The following is a 19417-nucleotide window of genomic DNA, read 5'->3' on the forward strand; positions in this document are numbered from 1 at the left end:
ACTCATTTGGCTAGAACATTAATTTGATTGGGTTAGAATCTTTTATACTCTTTTTCAAAACATTCTTTTTCAAAAACATTTTTTTCTATTAAATCTTGTGTCAAACTTTAAGTTTGGTGTTTTCTTGTTGATTTCCCTTTGATTTTCGAAAATTTTGTTTGGTTTTCAAAAAATTTTAAGTTTGGTGTTCTTCCTTCATGTTCTTGTGTTCTTGTGAGTCTTCAAAGTGTTCTTGAGTTTTCCTTGTGTCTTGATCTTAAAATTTTTAAGTTTGGTGTTCCTTGGTGTTTTCCCTCCAAATTTTTCGAAAACAAGGAGCATTAGATCTAAAAATTTTAAATCTTGTACTATCTTATTGTTTTTCTCTCTCCTCACTAAATTCAAAAATATCTTTTCAAAATATCTTTTCTAACTTCCTATCTTTTCAAAATTTGTTTCAACTAACTAACCAACTTTTTGTTTGTTTCTTAACTTTTTCAAAACTACCTAACTAACTCTCTCTCAAATTTTCGAAAATATCTCCCCTCTTTTTCAAAAATTTCTGTTTTTTTTTTAACTAATTATTCTTAAATCTTTTTTACAAAAAAAAAAAAATTTTATTATTTCAAAATTCAAATTCTTTTTAGTTATTTTATTTTATTTAAGTATTTACTTCTTATAAAATAAAATAAATAAAAAGATAAATCGGTCCAAGTTATATCCATAGAGATCCATCATGGACATAAGTGGAGATGGACAGTCCAGGAGGACTTTGGGGTCATATTCTAACCCCTCTACTGCTTCATATGGGAGTAGCATCTGCATACCCTCCATTGGAGTTAGTAGCTTTGAGTTGAATCCTCGGCTCATTATCATGGTGCAGCAAAGTTGCCAGTATTCCGGTCTTCCACAGGAAGAACCTACAGAGTTTCTGGCACAATTTTTACAAATTGCTGACACAGTACATGATAAGGAAATAGATCAGGATGTCTACAGACTATTACTGTTTCCATTTGCTGTAAAAGATCAAGCTAAGAGGTGGTTAAATAACCAACCTAAGGCCATCATAAGAACATGGAAACAGCTGACAGAAAAATTCCTGAATCAATATTTCCCTCCAAAAAGGATGACACAGCTAAGGCTGGACATCCAAGGCTTTAAACAAGGAGATAATGAATCTCTTTATGATGCCTGGGAGAGATACAGAGAGATGCTACCGAAAATGCCCCTCTGAAATGTTTTCAGAGTGGGTTCAGTTAGACATCTTCTACTATGGGCTTGCAGAAGGAACTCAGATGTCTTTAGATTACTCAGCTGGTGGATCTATCCATATGAGAAAGACAATTGAAGAAGCTCAAGAGCTCATTGATACAGTTGCCAGGAATCAGCATATGTATCTAAGCAGCAACCCTTCCATGAATGAAGAGGTTAAAACAGTAACTGCTGAATTCAGTACTGTAAAACAAGCTGCTGAATTCAATCAGCAATTAGATTTTCTAACAAAGCAGCTAGCTGAATTCAAAGACAGGTTACAGGAGACAAGGATAGCTAATATGCATATGGAAGAACAGTTTAAGCAAACAAAGCCGCAGCTATCAAAGCAAATAGCAGAAGAATGCCAAGCAGTTCAATTAAGAAGTGGGAAAACATTAAATACCCCACCTCAAGGCATCAAAAATTCAAGAAATGAGCAACCCACCAAAGATTCCCCTGAGGACAGTAAGAGCCCAGGGAAAAATAATTCTGGCACTAAAACGCCAGAAAATAGGTGGAAGGCTGGCGCTGAACGCCCAGACCATGCCCAAAACTGGCGTTCAGCGCCAGAAACAAGGCAGAATTGGCGTTCAACGCCAGAAATGGGCAAGAATCTGGCGTTGAACGCCCAAATGGGGCAGAATCCAGCGCTGAACGCCCAACAGGGGCACATTTCTGGCGTTCAGGCGCCAGGAACAGACAGTGAGTTGGCGTCTAACGTCACTCCAACTTCTAACTCTGGTACGCAATTGCCAGTGATGGATCAGACACACATAAGTGCTGATAACAACCCCTCTAAAAAGGCTTCTTTAACCACTAAGGTTGAGGAATATAAAGCCAAGATACCTTATCCTCAAAAACTCCGGAAAGAGGAGCAGGATAAGCAATTTGCTCGCTTTACAGATTATCTGAGGACTCTTGAAATAAAGATTCTATTTGCAGAGGCACTTGAGCAAATACCTTCTTATGCCAAGTTCATGAAAGAGATCTTGAGTCATAAAAAGGAGTGGAGAGAAACAGAAAGAGTTCTCCTCACTGAAGAATGCAGTGCAGTCATTCTGAAAAGCTTTCCTGAAAAGCTTAAAGACCCTGGGAGCTTTCTGATACCATGCATATTAGAAGGTGATTGCACCAAGACAGCTTTATGCGATCTTGGGGCAAGCATCAACCTGATACCTGCATCCACTATCAGGAAGCTTGGCTTAACTGAAGAAGTTAAACCAACCCGGATATGTCTCCAACTTGCTGATGGTTCCACTAAATACCCATCAGGCGTGATTGAGGACATGATTGTCAGAGTTGGGCCATTCGCCTTTCCCACTGACTTTGTTGTGCTGGAAATGGAGGAGCACAAGAGTGCTACTCTCATTCTAGGAAGACCTTTCCTAGCAACTGGACGATCCCTCATTGACGTCCAGCAGGGGGAAATAACCCTGAGAGTCAACGATGACGAGTTCAAGTTGAACGCTGTCAAAGCCATGTAGCATCCAGACACATCAACAGACTGCATGAAAGTTGACCTTATTGACTCTTTGGTAGAAGAGATCAACATGGCTGAGAGTCTCGAATCAGAGTTGGAAAACATCTTTAAAGATGTTCAGCCTGATTTGGAGGATTCAGAGGACATGAAAGAGCCTCTGAACTTTCTTCTGAAAGAGGAAAAACCTCCTAAACCAGAGCTCAAGCCACTGCCACCATCCTTGAAATATGCATTTCTAGGAGAAGGTGACACTTTTCCAGTGATCATAAGCTCTGCTTTAAATTCACAGGAAGAGGAAGCACTTATTCAAGTGCTAAGGACACACAAAACATCTCTTGGGTGGTCCATAGGTGACCTTAAGGGCATAAGCCCAGCTAGATGCATGCACAAAATCCTATTGGAGGATAATGCCAAACCAGTGGTTCAACCACAGAGGCGGCTAAATCCAGCCATGAAGGAAGTGGTGCAGAAAGAGGTCACCAAATTACTAGAGGCTGGGATTATTTATCCCATTTCTGATAGCCCCTGGGTGAGCCCTGTTCAAGTCGTCCCAAAAAAGGGAGGCATGACAGTGATTCATAATGAAAAAAATGAACTGGTTCCTACAAGAACAGTTACAGGGTGGCGCATGTGTATTGACTACAGAAGGCTCAATACAGCCACCAGAAAAGATCATTTTCCTTTACCATTCATAGACCAGATGCTAGAGAGACTAGCAGGTCATGATTATTACTGCTTTTTGGATGGCTACTCAGGCTATAACCAGATTGCAGTAGACCCCCAGGATCAAGAGAAAACAGCATTCACATGTCCATCCGGAGTGTTTGCTTATAGAAGGATGCCCTTTGGGCTATGCAATGCACCTGCAACCTTCCAGAGATGCATGCTCTCTATTTTCTCTGATATGGTGGAAAAATTTCTGGAAGTCTTCATGGATGACTTCTCAGTATATGGAGACTCATTCAGCTCCTGTCTTGATCACCTGAAACTTGTTCTGAAAAGATGCCAAGAAACCAACCTAGTTTTAAACTGGGAAAAGTGTCACTTCATGGTGACTGAAGGAATTGTTCTTGGGCATAAAATCTCAAACAAGGGAATAGAGGTGGATCAAGAAAAAATAGAGGTAATTGAAAAATTACCACCACCTGCCAATGTTAAGGCAATCAGAAGCTTTCTGGGGCATGCAGGATTCTATAGGAGGTTTATAAAGGATTTTTCAAAAATCGCAAAACCTCTAAGCAATCTGCTAGCTGCTGACACGCCATTTGTGTTTGACACAGCATGCCTGCAGGCGTTTGAAACGCTGAAAGTTAAGCTGGTCACAGCACCAGTCATTTCTGCACCAGACTGGACATTGCCATTTGAGTTAATGTGTGATGCCAGTGATCATGCCATTGGTGCAGTATTGGGACAGAGGCATGACAAGCTTTTGCATGTCATTTATTATGCCAGTCGCGTTCTAAATGATGCCCAGAAAAATTACACAACCACAGAAAAAGAACTATTTGCAGTGGTTTACGCCATTGACAAGTTCAGATCATACTTAGTAGGATCAAAAGTGATTGTGTATACTGACCATGCTGCTCTTAAATATCTACTCACAAAGCAGGATTCAAAACCCAGGCTCATCAGATGGGTATTGCTTCTGCAAGAGTTTGATATAGAAATAAGAGACAGAAAATGGACAGAGAACCAAGTGGCTGATCATCTGTCCCGGATAGAGCCAGTGGAAGGGACGTCCCTCCCCTTCCTTGAGATCTCTGAGACATTCCCTGATGAGCATCTATTTGCCATTCAGGAAGCACCATGGTTTGCCGATATTGCAAACTATAAAGCTGCAAGGTTCATACCCAAGGAGTACAATAGAATACAAAAAAAGAAACTAATTACTGATGCAAAGTACTACTTGTGGGATGAGCCCTATCTCTTTAAGAGATGTGCAGACGGAATTATCCGTAGGTGTGTCCCCAGAGAGGAAGCACAGAGAATCCTATGGCATTGCCATGGATCTCAATATGGAGGCCATTTCGGAGGTGAGCGAACAGCCACCAAGGTCCTCCAATGTGGCTTCTATTGGCCCACACTCTATAAAGATTCCCGAGAGTTTGTACGTAATTGTGACAGTTGCCAAAGAGCTGGTAATCTGCCTCATGGTTACGCCATGCCTCAACAAGGAATCTTGGAAATATAGTTGTTTGATGTATGGGGAATTGACTTCATGGGACCTTTCCCACCATCATACTCAAACACTTATATTCTGGTGGCAGTTGACTATGTATCAAAATGGGTTGAGGCTATCGCCACACCCTCCAATGATACTAAAACAGTGCTGAAATTCCTCCAGAAACATATCTTTAGCAGGTTTGGTGTCCCTAGAGTGTTAATCAGCGATGGGGGCACTCACTTCTGCAATAAACAGCTTTACTCTGCCATGGTTCGGTATGGAATTCGCCACAAAGTGGCCACTCCATATCATCCACAAACCAACGGGCAAGCTGAAGTCTCTAATAGAGAATTAAAGAGAATCCTGGAACGGACAGTAAATACCCGTAGAAAGGATTGGGCAAGGAGCTTGGATGATGCTCTGTGGGCTTACAGAACAGCATTCAAAACCCCTATAGGGACCTCTCCATACCAACTCGTGTATGGTAAGGCATGCCACTTGCCCGTGGAACTGGAACATAAGGCCTATTGGGCAACCAGATTCCTAAACTTAGATGCCAAATTAGCAGGAGAAAAACGATTGCTCCAGCTAAATGAGCTAGAGGAATTCAGATTCACAGCTTTCGAAAATGCCAAGCTTTATAAAGAAAAATAAAAAAAATGGCATGACAGAAAGCTGTCATCTAGAATCTTTGAACCAGGACAGAAGGTCCTGTTGTTTAACTCTAGACTCAGGCTATTCCCCGGGAAACTGAAATCCCGGTGGAGGGGACCATACGTGATTACAAGTGTGTCACCATATGGTTATGTGGAGCTTCAAGATATTGATTCTGATAAGAAGTTCATTGTCAATGGACAGAGAATCAAGCATTATCTTGAAGGCAACACTGAGCAAGAATGCTCAAGGCTGAAGCTAGATTAAAAGCTCAGCAAGGTCCAGCTAAAGACAATAAAGAAGCGCTTGCTGGGAGGCAACCCAGCCATGGGGCAACAATCCTCCAAGCATTTTGCCCTATTTCTATCTTTATATTTTATATATAGTTCATTGACAACAAGGTAAATAATCATTTACAGAAGACCTCAGCACACAAAACAGAGTAAAAGAGCTCAATGGCAAGAAAACGCCAGTAAAGGGACATTTTGGGCGTTCAGCGCCCAAAATGGGCATCCACTGGGCGCTGAACGCCAGTAATGGCAGCATTTGGGCGTTCAGCACCAGGAATGGCCACCCACTGGGCGTTGAACGCCAGTAATGGCAGCAACTGGGCGCTGAACGCCCAGGAGATCAGCATTTGGGCGCTGAACGCCCAAAACAGGCAGTGTTTGGGCGTTCAAACGCCAGGAGGACAGGGAGGAGCCATTTCCAGTGATTCCACACGAATTTCCAATTTAATTTTAAATTTGAATGCTTCAATGCATAATTTTTACATGAATATATCAAGAACCCTGATTTCTAAAATCCTTAATTTTTAAAAAAATCCATTTTTCCAAATTCAATCCAACTCTTTTCAAAATCTTTTCTGAAAAATCTATCTTTTTCAAAATCTATCTTTTTCACTCAAAAATCTTTTCAACTAATCCATATCTTTTTCAATATCTTTTTCATATTATCTTTTTCAAAATCCAGAATTATCTTTTTCAAAAAAACCATCCTATCTTTTCAAAATTAAACTATATCTTCTATCTTATCTTTTTCAACTCAATCTTTTTATCTTATCTCCTCCAATTTTTCGAAAATCCACCCCTCCCCCCCTTTAAATTGGGTTCGGCCTCCCCCCCCTCCTTCATCAACAAGTGCTACTCAATCTCCTTCTATCCCTCTCCTTTCTTCTCTTTTGCTTGAGGACAAGCAAACCTCTAAGTTTGGTGTGTTTTTCCGAAATCACTAAGATCATGGCTCCCAAAGGGAAACAATACACTCCTAGAGACAAGAAAGAGAGCGTTCCAAAACCACTTTGGAATCAAGGGAAGTTCTTATCTAAAGAACATTCAGACCATTATCTTAAAGTAATGGGTCTGAGATCAGTGATCCCGGAAGTTAGATTCGATCTGAAAGAAGATGAATATCCGGAGATCCAGGAGCAAATTCGAATCAGAAACTGGGAAGTCCTAGCTAATCCTGAAACGAAAGTAGGAAGGAACATGGTCCAGGAGTTCTATGCTAATATGTGGCAGACTGACAAGCAAAGACTATCTGGAACAGCCTGCTACGAATTTCGAACCATGGTCAGGGGAAAAGATTGTTCATACCACCCCTGACAAGATCAGAGAGATACTAAAGCTACCTCAGCTAAAGGATGATCCAGACTCCTTCAACACGAGGATGATGAGAGCAGACATTGGCCTGAATAAAATTGGAGAGGACATCTGTATTCCTGGAGCCAGGTGGACCACCAACACAAAGGGCGTCCCAAATCAACTCAAGAGGGAGGATCTCAAACCAGTTGCCAGAGGATGGCTGGACTTCATTGGGCGTTCTCTGTTGCCCACCAGCAACCGTTCTGAAGTCACAGTTAAAAGAGCAGTAATGATTCATTGCATCATGATGGGAAAGGAAGTGGAGGTTCATCAGCTGATTTCAACAGAGCTCTATAAGATTGCTAACAAAAATTCAAGAGAGGCCAGGTTAGCTTATCCAAGCATGATTTCTTTGCTCTGCAAGGATGCTGGAGTCAAGATGGGAATAACTGAATATATCCTAATTGAAAGGCCAATCACCAAAGCATCAATGGAGAGACAACAAGCACAGGAGGATCCTATAAAGAAAAGAGCACAGGAATTCCTTCCAGAGATTCCTCAAGCAGAATATTGGGAACATCTTGAGACGTCTGTCACCAAGATACAGGAAGCTATGGAGCAAATAATAAAACAACAGAAGGAACACAGTCAAATGCTAACCCATATGCTTAAAGAACAAGAGGAGCAGGGACGTGACTTAAGGGAACTGAAGCGCCAAAAATCTTCTGTGATACCAAGCCTCCCAAGGATCAGAGGAACCCCCATACCCCCAGATAAAGGTTGTTAATTTCCAATTTCTGCCTTAACTCTGTGACAGTGTCCTTATAAAAAGTTTACCTTAGACGTCATATAGTAGTAATTAGTATCTATTTTTATTTTATCTCCAATTAAGCTATAGTTTATTTTTCTCATCATCAGCAAACATGAATAAAATAGTAGATCTTTTGAATAAGAAGCAATAAAATTTCGAGTTTAAATAAAATAAATTCTAATTGGTTAAATGTGGTGGCAATGCTTTCTGTCTTCTGAATGAATGCTTGAACAGTGCATATGTCTTTTGAATTTGTTGTTTAAGACTGTTAAATATGTTGGCTCTTGAAAGAATGATGAACATGAGACATGTTATTGATAATCTGAAAAATCATAAAAATGATTCTTGAAGCAAGAAAAAGCAGCAAAGAACAAAGCTTGCAGGAAAAAAAAAAAGCAAGCAGAAAAAGCCAATAACCCTTAAAACCAAAAGGCAAGGGCAATTAAAAAGGATCCCAAGGCTTTGAGCATCAGTGGATAGGAGGGCCTAAAGGACTGAAATCCTGGTCTAAGCGGCTAAACCAAGCTGTCCCTAACCATGTGCTTGTGGCGTGAAGGTGTCAAGTGAAAACTTGAGACTGAGCGGTTAAAGTCAAGGTCCAAAGCAAAAAGAAGAGTGTGCTTAAGAACTCTGGACACCTCTAATTGGGGACTCTAGCAAAGCTGAATCACAATCTGAAAAGGTTCACCCAATTATGTGTCTGTGGCATTTATGTATCCGGTAGTAATACTGGAAAACAAAGTGCTTAGGGCCAAGGCCAAGACTCATAAAGAAGCTGTGTTCAAGAATCATCACACTGAACTAAGAGAATCAATAACACTATCTGAATTCTAAGTTCCTATAGATGCCAATCACTCTGAGCTTCAATGGATAAAGTGAGATGCCAAAACTGTTCAGAAGCAAAAAGCTACTAGTCCCGCTCATCTAATTAGAATCTGAGCTTCAATCAAAAACTCTGAGATATTATTGCTTCTCAACCTATTAGTCTTCTATTTTATTTGTCTAGTTGCTTGAGGACAAGCAACAGTTTAAGTTTGGTGTTGTGATGAGCGGATATTTTATACGCTTTTTGGGGATAATTTCATATAGTTTAGAGTGTGTTTTAGTTAGTTTTTAGTCTATTTCTAGTAGTTTTTAGGAAAAATTCATATTTCTGGACTTTACTATGAGTTGTGTGTTTTTCTATAATTTCAGGTATTTTTCTGGCTGAAATTGAAGGAGCTGAGCAAAAATCTGATTCAAGCTGAAAAAGGACTGCTGATGTTGTTGGATTCTGACCTCCCTGCACTAAAAGTGGATTTTCTGGAGCTACAGAACTCGAAATGGCGTGCTTCCAATTGCGTTGGAAAGTAGACATCCAGGGCTTTCCAGCAATATATAATAGTTTATACTTTGCACAAGAATTGACGACGTAAACTGGCGTTCAACGCCAACCTTCTGCCCAATTCTGGCGTCCAGCGCCAGAAAAGGATCAAAAACTGGAGTTGAACGCCCCAAACTGGCACAAAAACTGGCGTTCAACTCCACAAATGGCCTCTGCACGAAATCTCAGCCCCAGCACACACCAAGTGGGCCCCAGCACACCAAGTGGGCCCCAGAAGTGGACCTCTGCATCATCCATCATAGTCCACTCATATTTTGTAACCCTAGGCTACTAGTTTAGTATTTAAACAACTTTTAGAGACTTATTTTGTATCTCATGACATTTCAGATCTAAACTTTGTATTCTCTGACGGCATGAGTCTCTAAACCCCATTGTTGGGGGTGAGGAGCTCTGCTGTGTCTCAATGAATTAATGCAAGTATTTCTGTTTTCCATTCAAACACGCTTGTTCCTATCTAAGATGTTCATTCGCGCTTAACTGTGATGAAGGTGATGATCCGTGACATTCATCACCTTCCTCAACCCATGAACGCGTGCCTGACAACCACCTCCGTTCTATATACGATTGAATGAGTATCTCTTAGATTCCTTAATCAGAATCTCCGTGGTATAAGCTAGAACTGATGGCAGCATTCATGAGAATCCGGAAAGTCTAAACCTTGTATGTGGTATTCCGAGTAGGATTCAAGGATTGAATGACTGCGACGAGCTTTAAACTCCTGAAGGCTGGGCGTTAGTGATAGACGCAAAAGGATAGTAAATCCTATTCCAACCGGATCGAGAACCAACCGGTGATTAGCCGTGCTGTGACAGAGCGCGTGAGCGTAGTTTTCACTGGAAGAATGGAAGGTAGCCATTGACAACGGTGATCCACCAACACACAGCTTGCCATAGGGGGACGTGCGTGCGTGAATCAGAAGACAGAGGAAAGCAGAGATTCAGAGGACAAAGCATCTCCAAAACTCCAACATATTCTCCATTACTGCATAACAAGTAACCTTTAATCCATGCTCTATTGTTTATTCGCAATTCAACTGATAAACATAATTGACTTCCTGACTAAGATTTACAAGATAACCATAGATTGCTTCAAACCAACAATCTCCGTGGGATTCGACCCTTACTCACGTAAGGTATTACTTGGACGACCCAGTGCACTTGCTGGTTAGTGGTACGCGTTGTGAAAAGTGTGCTTCGCAATTCGTGCTACCACCCCACAATATACATTTACATAACCAATAACAAGAACACTTCCCTGCAATTCCTTGAGAGACGACCCGAGGTTTAAATACTTCGGTTATTAGTTTTATTAGGGGTTTGTACTTGTGACAACCAAATTTTTGTACGAAAGGATTTTTTTGTTGGTTTAGAAACTATACTAGCAACGAAAATTTATTTGTGAAATTCTTAACCATCAAAAATCCGTTCGTCAAGCACGAATAAGGATTATACGTCAAAACGAAGACAACTCCTAAAACTTAACTTCTAACATTCCCAAACCCCGTAATTTGCATTACCTATTAACTCTATTTCGTCCATGACAACCTATTAATGTTTCCATATACATAAATTATTAGTATTAAGTTGACCAGACTTAACACCATGAGGTATGCAATGGTAAGCTAACAGCGTTAATCAACAGACCGTCATGCATACAAAATCTAAACACTTGTTATTAGAACAAGACACTAAGCGTGACAGACACTCAGAGTATGCAGTGAAGCATAGTCAGTGCATTCATAAGGCTCTAACAGGAACGAACTGCTCTGATACCATAATGTAACTCCCTAATTTTAGCACATCATGATCGTACCAAAAGTGAGGCATTACTAACCCGTTTTTCTTATTTACTATTTAATATTGAGCCTTTAGTTTGATATAGCATTTCAATTTATAAAGATTCTCTTCTCAAATTAAATACTATTCAATACTATTCTATTTATTTATTCTATTTATACGACTAATTTCTATGATTAATCCTTTTATATTATAAGTATTAATATAGAAGTATTAATAGAAAGAACTATTACTAAATTAATCTTCTATTAATAGATAAATCCTTATTAATAGAATTGTTACCCCTGGATCTTGGGTAGAGACGGGCGATATTTTAGTGGAGGTGTGATGAGCGGATAATTTATACGCTTTTTGGCATTGTTTTTACATAGTTTTTAGTATGATTTAGTTAGTTTCTAATATATTTTTATTAGTTTTTAAATAAAAATTACATTTCTGGACTTTACTATGAGTTTGTGTATTTTTCTGTGATTTCAAATAATTTCTGGCTCAAATTGAGGGACCTGAGCAAAAATCTGATTCAGAGGCTGACAAAGGACTGCTGATGCTGTTGGATTCTGACCTCCCTACACTCAAAGTGGATTTTCTGGAGCTACAAGAGTCCAAATAGTGCTCTCTCAATTGTGTTGGAAAGTAGACATCCAGGGCTTTTCAGAAATATATAATAGTCCATACTTTGCCCACGTTTACATGATGCAAACTGGCGTTCAACGCCAGCTCTCTGCCCTATTCTGGAGTTAAACGCCAGAAACAGGTTGCAAAGCAGAGTTAAACGCCAGAAACAGGTTACAAACTGAAGTTCAACTCCAAGGAAGACCTCTGCACGTGAAAGCTTCAATGCTCAGCCCAAGCACACACCAAGTGGGCCCGAAAGTGATTTTCTGCATCATTTACTCAATTCTGTAACCCTAGTAACTAGTTTAGCATAAATAGAACTCTTTACTATTGTACTGGGGGTCTTTTTCCCTTTTTTTTTCGAATTCATATGCTAATTAAGGAGGCTGGCCATTCAGCCATGCCTGGACGTTGTTCTTATGTATTTTCAACGGTAGAGTTTCTACACACCATAGATTAAGGTGTGGAGCTCTGCTGTTCCTCATGACTTAATGCAAAAATACTATTATTTTTCTATTCAATTCAAGCCTATTTCTTATCTAAGATATACACTTGTTCTTCATCTTGAGGAAGGTGATGATCCGTGACACTCATCATCATTCTCACCTATGAACGCGTGCCTGACAACCACTTCCGTTCTACTTGCGATAGCTTGAGTGCGTATCTCTTAGCCTCCTAGTTCATGACGCATGCTTGCCTTGCCTGACAACCGAGTCCTCCATTCCATGAGATCAGAGTCTTCGTGGTATAGGCTAGAATTATTGGCGGCCATTCTTGAGATCCGGAAAGTCTAAACCTTGTCTGTGGTATTCCGAGTAGTGACAGACGCAAAAGGATTACTGAATCCTATTCCAGTATGATCGAGAACCAACAGATGAATAGCCGTGCTGTGACAGCGCATTTGGACCATTTTCACTGAGAGGATGGGATGTAGCCATTGACGACGGTGATGCCCTACATAAAGCTTACCATGGAAAGGAGTATGAAGGATTGGATGAAAGCAGTAGGAAAGCGGAGATTCAGAAGGAACAAAGCAACTCCATACGCTTATCTGAAATTCTCATCAATGAATTACTTAAGTATCTCTATCCTATTTTATATTTTAATTATTAAAACTCTATAACCATTTGAATCCGCCTGACTGAGATTTACAAGGTGACCATAGCTTGCTTCAAGCCAACAATCTTCGTGGGATCGACCCTTACTCACGTAAGGTTTATTACTTGGACGACCCAGTGCACTTGCTGGTAAGTTGTGCGAAGTTGTGAAGAAGAGTGATATTACAATTGTGCGTACCAAGTTGTTGGCGCCATTGAGATTACAATTTCGTGCACCAAGTTTTTGGCGCCGTTACCAGGGAGGGAACGAACAACAATTTCGCATTTGTTTCCGGCAACAACAGTGCCAAGTTTTTGGTCCGGCAACAACACCAAGTTTTTGGCGCCGTTGCCGGGGATTGTTCTAGTTTGGACAACTGACGGTTCATCTTGTTGCTCAGATTAGGTAATTTTATTTTAATTCTAAGTTTTTGTTTTTACTCTTTTTATTTTCGAAAAAATTTTCAAAAAAAAAGTGAAAAATAAAAAAAATAAATTATTCTATGGCTTCAGAATTTTTAAGAAGAAATTCTAGAGTTTCATGAAACATGTTGAAGCCTGGCTGGCTACAAAGCCATGTCTAATTCTTTTGGACCAAGGCTTCCACTCATCAGCACAGAAGCAAGTTGAATGAAGTATTAGCTGTTGTATGTCTGATTTGTACCTGCTAAAGCTTGGCTGGCCATTGGCCATGTCTAGTATTTTGGACCGGAGCTTTCACTGAAAGCTTGGCTGGCTAGTAAGCCATGTCTAATTTCTGGACTGGAGCTTTAGCCTAACATTGCAAGATTCCTGGAATTCCTATTAAAAATTTTGAAATCCTTGTTTTTCTTTTTCAAATTAATTTTCGAAAAATAAAAAAAAAATTTAATAAAATCATAAAAAACCAAAAATTTGATGTTTCTTGTTTGAGTCTTGAGTCAAATTTTAAGTTTGGTGTCAATTGCATGTTTTTAAAATTTGTGCATTTTTCGGAAACTCATGCATATGTTCTTCATGATCTTCAAGTTGTTCTTGATGAATTGCTTTGTTTGATCTTTGCATTTTTATGTTTTGTGTCTTTTCTTGTTTTCCATATGCATTTTCAATTTGTTAGTGTCTAAAGTTTGAAAATTTCTAAGTTTGGTGTCTTGCATGTTTATCTTTTCTTAAAAAGTTTCAAAAATAAGTTCTTGGTGTTCATCTTGATATTCAAAGTGTTCTTGGTGTTCATCTTGACATTCAAAGTGTTCTTGCATACATCATGTGTTTTGATTCAGAAATTTCATGTTTTGAGTCTTTTTATTGTTTTTCTCTTTCTTCATTAAAAATCCAAAAATATAAAAAAATATCTTTTCCTTATTTTCTCATAAATTTTCGAAATTTTGACTTGACTTTTTCAAAACTTTTTAAAATTTAGTTGTTTCTTATGAGTCAAATCAAATTTTCAATTTAAAAATTCTATCTTTTTCAAATCTTTTTCAAGAATCAAATCATTTTCATTTTTCTTTCATAATTTTGAAAGTTTTTAAAATTAATTTTCAAAATCTTTTTCTTATTTTTACTTCATATTTTCGAATTTATTACTAACATTTAATATTTTGATTCAAAAATTTCAAGTTGTTACTTGCCTATTAAGAAAGGTTCAATCTTTAAAATTTTAAAATCATATCTTTTTATTTCTTGTTAGTCAAGTAATCAACTTTAATTTTCAAAATCAAATCTTTTTAAATTTTCTTTTCAAATCTTTTTCAAAATATCTTTCAATCATATCTTTTTCAATTTTAATTTCAAAATCTTTTTCTAACTTCTTATCTTTTCAAAATTGATTTTCAAATCTTTTTCAATTAACTACTTGACTTTTTGTTTGATTTTAAAAGTTTTCTGTTTCAATCATATCTTTTTCAAAACCAACCACCTAACTAATTCTCTCTCTCTAATTTTCAAAAATCACCTTCCTCTTTTTCAAAATTCCTTTTTAATTAACTAATTATTCTAAATTTTAATTTTACTTTTATTTCTTTTCTTATTTTCGAATTTTAATTTTAATTTAAAAAAACAAAACAAAAATATCTTTATTTTAATTTATTTAATTTTCGAATTCCCTCATCTCTCATCTCCTTCTAATTATTTATTCATCTACTAACACTTCTCTTCCACCTAAGAATTCGAACCCACTCTTCCCCTCTGTGTTTGGATTCTTATCTTTTCATTCCTCTATTCTTCTCTTCTTATACTTACATAAGGAATCTCTATACTGTGACATAGAGGATTTCATATTTTTCTTTTGTGTTCTCTTCTTTTTCATATGAGCAGGAACAAGGATAAGAACATTCTTGTTGAAGCTGATCCTGAACCTGAAAGGACTCTGAAGAGGAAGCTAAGGGAAGCTAAAGCACAACTCTCTGGAGAAAATCTGACTGAAAATTTCGAAAAAGAAGAAGACATGGCCAAAAATAATAACAATGCAAGGAAGATGCTTGGTGACTTTACTGCACCAAATTCCAACTTACATGGAAGAAGCATCTCAATCCCTGCCATTGGAGCAAACAATTTTGAGCTTAAACCTAAATTAGTTTCTCTGATGCAACAGAACTGCAAGTTTCATGGACTTCCATCAGAAGATCCTTTTCAGTTCTTAACTGAATTCTTGCAGATCTGTGATACTGTTAAGACCAATGGGGTTGATCCCGAGGTCTACAGGCTCATGCTTTTCCCGTTTGCTGTAAGAGATAGAGCTAGAATATGGTTGGACTCTCAACCTAAAGATAGCCTGAACTCTTGGGATAAGCTGGTCACGGCTTTCTTAGCCAAGTTCTTTCCTCCTCAAAAGCTTAGTAAGATTAGAGTGGATGTTCAAACCTTCAGACAGAAGGATGGTGAATCCCTCTATGAAGCTTGGGAGAGATATAAGCAACTAACCAAAAAGTGTCCTTCTGACATGCTTTCAGAATGGACCATCCTGGATATATTCTATGATGGTCTGTCTAAGTTATCAAAGATGTCATTAGACCATTCTGCAGGTGGATCCATTCACCTAAAGAAAACGCCTGCAAAAGCTCAGGAACTCATTGACATGGTTGCAAATAACCAGTTCATGTACACTTCTGAAAGGAATCCTATGAGTAATGGGACGCCTCAGAGGAAGGGAGTTCTTGAAATTGATACTCTGAATGCCATATTGGCTCAGAATAAAATATTGACTCAGCAAGTCAATATGATTTCTCAGAGTCTGAATGGATTGCAAGCTGCATCCAACAGTACTCAAGAGGCATCTTCTGAAGAAGAAGCTTATGATCCTGAGAACCCTGCAATAGCAGAGGTGAATTACATAGGAGAATCCTATGGAAACACCTATAATTCCTCATGGAGAAATCATCCAAATTTCTCATGGAAGGATCAACAAAAGCCTCAACAAGGCTTTAATAATGGTGGAAGAAACAGGTTTAGCAATAGCAAGCCTTTTCCATCATCCTCTCAGCAATAGACAGAGAATTCTGAGCAGAATTCATATAGCTTAGCAAATATAGTCTCTGATCTATCTAAGGCCACTTTAAGTTTCATGAATGAAACAAGGTCCTCCATTAGAAATTTGGAGGCACAAGTGGGCCAGCTGAGTAAAAGAGTCACTGAAACTCCTCCTAGTACTCTCCCAAGCAATACAGAAGAGAATCCAAAGAGAGAGTGCAAGGCCATTACCTTACTTCCCAGAGAGGAGGAGGAGGACGTGAATCCTAGTGAAGAAGACCTCCTGGGATGTTCAGTGATCAATAAGGAGTTTTCTTTTGAGGAACCACAAGAATCTGAGGCTCATCTAGAGACCATAGAGATTCCATTGAACCTCCTTTTACCATTCATGAGCTCTGATGACTATTCATCTTCTGAAAAAGATGAAGACATTGTTGAAGAGCAAGTTGCTCAATATTTAGGAGCAATCATGAAGTTGAATGCCAAATTATTTGGTAATGAGACTTGGGAGGATGAACCTCCATTGCTCATCAAGGAACTAAATGCCTTGGTTCAGCAAACTCTACCTCAAAAGAAACAGGATCCTGGTAAATTCCTAATTCCCCGTAACATAGGCACCATGATCTTTGAGAAGGCTCTGTGTGACCTGGGGTCAGGAATAAACTTAATGCCACTCTCTGTAATGGAGAAATTTAGGATCTTTGAGGTGCAAGCTGCCAGAATCTCATTAGAGATGGCAGACAACTCAAGAAAATAAGCTTATGGACAAGTAGAGGATGTGTTAGTAAAGGTTGAAGGCCTTTACATCCCTGCTGATTTCATAATCCTAGACACTGGGAAGGATGAGGATGAATCCATCATCCTTGGAAGACCCTTCCTAGCCACAGCAAGAGCTGTGATTGATGTGGACAGAGGAGAATTGGTCCTTCAACTGAATGAGGACAACCTTGTGTTCAAGACTCAAGGATCTACTTCTGTAACCATGGAGAGGAAGCATGAAAAGCTTCTCTCACTGCAGAGTCAACCTAAGCCCCCACAGTCAAACTCTAAGTTTGGTGTTGGAAGGCCACAACCAAACTCTAAGTTTGGTATTGAACCCCCACATTCAAACTCTAAGTTTGGTGTTGGGAGGTTCCAACAATGCTCTGAACATCTGTGAGGCTCCATGAGAGCTCACTGTCAAGCTATTGACATTAAAAAAGCGCTTGTTGGGAGGCAACCCAATGTTATTTAATTATATCTATTTATTTTCTATTGTTATTTTATATTTTTTTTAGGTTTATGATCATGTGGAGTCACAAAAACTACTGAAAAATCAAAAACAGAATGAAAAATAGCTTTAAAAATAGCTCACCCTAGAGGAAGAACTTACTGGCGTAAACGCCAGTAAGAAGCATCAAACTGGCGTTTAACGCCAGAAAGAAGCATCAAGCTGGCATTAAACGCCAGAAACAAGCACTAGACTGGCGTTTAACGCCAGAACAGAGCATGGAAGTGGCGTTAAACGCCAGAAACAGGCAACATTTGGGCGTTTAACGCCAAAAACAAGCAGCAAGCTGGCGTTTAACGACAGACATGCATGCTAAGGGCGTTTTACACGCCTAATTGGAGCAGGAATGTTAAGTCCTTGACCCCACTAGATCTGTGGACCCCACAGGATCTCCTCAGGACCTGTGGACCCCACAGAATCCCCACATTTTCTTCTCTCCTCCTCACACCTTTTCATAACTCTCTTCCACAAATACCCCTCACCAATCACCTCAATCACTCTTCCCCATCACCTTTTCACCATTCACATCCATCCACTCTTCCTCATAAAACCCACCTACCTCCAAAATTCAAACTCTTTTCCCTCCCAAACCCAACCCTAATGGCCGAAACCTAAACCTCCTCCCACTCCTATATAAACCCCTCATTCCTTCTTCATTTTCACACAACACAACCCTCTCTTCTTCCCCTTGGCCGAATACACCTTCTCCCTCTATCTCCTCCATTTTTTTCCTCTTCTCCTTCTTTCTTTCTTCTTTTGCTCGGGGACGAGCAAACATTTTAAGTTTGGTGTGGTAAAAAGCATTGCTTTTTGTTTTTTCATAACCATCAATGGCACCTAAGGCCAGAGAATCCTCAAGAAAGAGGAAAGGGAAGGCAATTGCTTCCATCTCTGAGTCATGGAAGATGGAGAGATTCATCTCAAAGGTCCATCAAGACCACTTCTATGAAGTTGTGGCCAAGAAGAAAGTTATCCCTGAGGTTCCTTTCAAGCTCAAAAAGAATGAGTATCCGGATATCCGACTTGAGATCTAAAGAAGAGGTTGGGAAGTTCTCACCAACCCCATTCAACAAGTCAGGATCATAATGGTTCAAGAGTTCTATGCAAACGCATGGATCACTAGGAACCATGATCAAAGTGTGAACCCGAATCCAAAGAATTGGATTACCATGGTTTGGGGGAAATACTTGGATTTCAGTCCGGAAGATGTAAGGTTGGCGTTCAACTTGCCAATGATGCAAGAAAACGCACGCCCCTACACTAGAAGGGTCAACTTTGATCAAAGGTTAGACCAAGTCCTCATGGACATATGTGTGGAAGGAGCTCAATGGAAAGTTGACTCAAGAGGCAAGCCGGTTCAATTGAGAAGACTGGACCTTAAGCCTGTAGCTAGAGGATGGTTGGAGTTTATTCAACGCTCAATCATTCCTACTAGCAACCAGTCTGAAGTTACTATAGACCGGGCCATCATGATCCATAGTATCATGATTGGGGAGGAAGTGGAAGTTCATGAGATTATACCTCAAGAACTCTATAAGGTGGCTGATAAGTCTTCCACTTTGGCAAGGTTAGCCTTTCCTCACCTCATTTGTCACCTCTGTAATTCGGCTGGGATTGACATAGAGGGAGACATCCTCATTGATGAGGACAAGCCCATCACCAAGAAAAGGATGGAGCAAACAAGAGATCATGGACCTTAACAAGAGCATGAGGAAATTCCTCACCATGAAATCCCTGAGATGCCTCAGGGGATGCATTTTCCTCCACAAAACTATTGGGAGCAAACCAACACTTTCTTAGGAGAATTAAGTTCCAACATGGGACAACTAAGGATGGAGCACCAAGAGCACTCCATCATCCTCCATGAAATTAGAGAAGATCAA

The 19417-nt window shown here is 39.4% G+C and overlaps 1 non-coding gene across 1 annotated transcript; it reads right to left on the reverse strand.

The window, feature by feature from the left end:
* Positions 1–15635: 15635 nt before the first annotated feature.
* Positions 15636–15742, reverse strand: LOC112745509 (small nucleolar RNA R71). Its single transcript, XR_003173434.1, has one exon. It is a non-coding gene; the product is annotated as a small nucleolar RNA R71 (small nucleolar RNA).
* Positions 15743–19417: the final 3675 nt, after the last annotated feature.

Source organism: Arachis hypogaea, chromosome 14, assembly GCF_003086295.3.
Source record: "Arachis hypogaea cultivar Tifrunner chromosome 14, arahy.Tifrunner.gnm2.J5K5, whole genome shotgun sequence".
Taxonomy (NCBI): Eukaryota; Viridiplantae; Streptophyta; class Magnoliopsida; order Fabales; family Fabaceae; genus Arachis; species Arachis hypogaea.